At 78.2% G+C, this 1,557-nt stretch overlaps 1 long non-coding RNA gene across 5 annotated transcripts in view; it reads left to right on the top strand.

The window, feature by feature from the left end:
* Window positions 1-1,557, top strand: part of LOC144302698 (uncharacterized) — a 53,001-nt gene that overhangs the window by 41,628 nt on the left and 9,816 nt on the right. The window contains exons 1-2 of one of the 5 annotated variants that reach the window (XR_013369706.1): window positions 942-1,173; window positions 1,494-1,556. The exons of 1 other annotated variant lie outside the window; for it this stretch is intronic. This is a non-coding gene — a long non-coding RNA (uncharacterized LOC144302698). Of the gene's footprint in view, window positions 1-941; window positions 1,174-1,468; window position 1,557 lie in introns of those variants that run through there. 3 more of the 5 variants (XR_013369701.1, XR_013369704.1, XR_013369703.1) reach the window with 3 other exon arrangements.

Here is a 1,557-nt window from a genome sequence, read left to right as displayed (position 1 = left end):
CGCGAGCCGAGCCGGCGGCGGCCCCGCGCGCGCGCCCCCGCCGCCCCGCCCCCCGCCCCCCGCTCCCCCCCCCCTCGGGCGCGCGCCGTCTGGCTACTGGGGCTCCCGCGCCCGCCCCGCGCCCGCCCCCCGCGCCCCCGCCCCAGGCGCGCCCCCGCGCCCCGGCCTCCTCGCGCGCCGTCTGGGCGGCTGGCGCGCGGCGCTGTCTGCGGTGCACCCGGCGCAGACAGGATGTGCCCTCCCCGCCCCACCCCCGCCCGCCGCCCGCCGCCCGCCCTCCTTCCTTCCTCGAGTCGCCCAGCCGGCTGTCTGGGGCCGCCGCCGCCCCGCCCCGCCCCGCCCCGCCCGCTGCTCCGCGCTGACGGCCAGACCCGGGGGCGCCCCGGCCGCTCGGCTGCCGCGCGCCGGGGGGAGGGGGAGGGGGACGGGGAGGGGCGGGGGCGGGGGGCGCGCAGGGGAGGGGAGGGGCGGGGCGGCCGCGCCGTGCACTGTGCGCGACCCCAGCAGCCGGCGGGGCGGAGGCGCCGCCGCCCGAGGTCAGGCACGGGCGACCCTCCCCCCGCGAGGCCGCAGCTGGGCCGCCCCGCCCCGCCCCGGAGGCAGCCGGGTGGCGGCCGCCCTGCAGCGCCCCGCCGGGGGCCCCGCGCCCCGCCCCGCCCCCCCCCCCCCCGCGGGGCCTCCCGCCAGCTGCCCGCCCCGCCCCGCCCCGCCCCGCCTCGCCTCGGCGGCCCCCGCCCGGACGCCTTCCCCGGCCTGACCTCCCTCCGCCCTGCGCCCTGCGCCCTCCGGCCCGGCGGGACCGGGAGCGAGCGCGTCTGCCCCCCGCGCCCCCGGGCCCCCCCTCGGCCCCCCCGGGACCCCACGGCTCCCCGGGACGCCCCCCGCTCCCCGCCGCCCACGGAGGGCTTTCGAGGGGGACACGGAACGCGGTGCAGGCGCGGCCGGGGCGAGTGCGCGGGGCCCCCGGGGCGAGCCGAGGGCCGGGTGGGTGCGCCCGGGGTGGGTGCGCCCCGGGTGGCCGAGCAGCCTGCTGAACTCTGCCGACGTGCTCCGTCCCATTTCGAAACGCCGAGAAATCCCCTTTTCTCCACCCCCACCGCACGATCAGGAACCGAAATAGGCCCCCGAGTTGCACTGCACAGAATTCAGAGGACTCGGGCTTCGTCTCGGGGGGTTGGTTTTCTTTTTTCTTTTTCCCCCCCTTTTCGCCCATTTTTGTCCAATTTCTCCTGGTTTGACCGCTTCGAGGTCGCTTCTGCGGGGTCCGCGGGTGGAGCCAGCCGGCTGCGAAGGGCCCCGGGCTCCGAGGCCTTTTTCCTCCCTGGAGGCCTCCCGGAGGCTCGCAAACCTCCCACGTCCCCTGCCTCCCGCCCCCAGCGTCGTGCTCCCGGGTCGTGCCCCCTCGCCCACCCCCCACCTTCCCCTCCCTCCTGACTGCCTCCTTTGCTGAACATGAATAATTCCGCAGCACTTCCCATCTGTTATTGCCATAGAGACAGAAGCTCGGCAAAGATAATGATGTTCTGTGCAGAACCAGTGGGGGGAGAACAGCATCTG

This window comes from Canis aureus, chromosome 31, assembly GCF_053574225.1.
Source record: "Canis aureus isolate CA01 chromosome 31, VMU_Caureus_v.1.0, whole genome shotgun sequence".
Lineage (NCBI taxonomy): Eukaryota > Metazoa > Chordata > Mammalia > Carnivora > Canidae > Canis > Canis aureus.
This window is presented reverse-complemented; position numbering and strand designations above follow the sequence as displayed.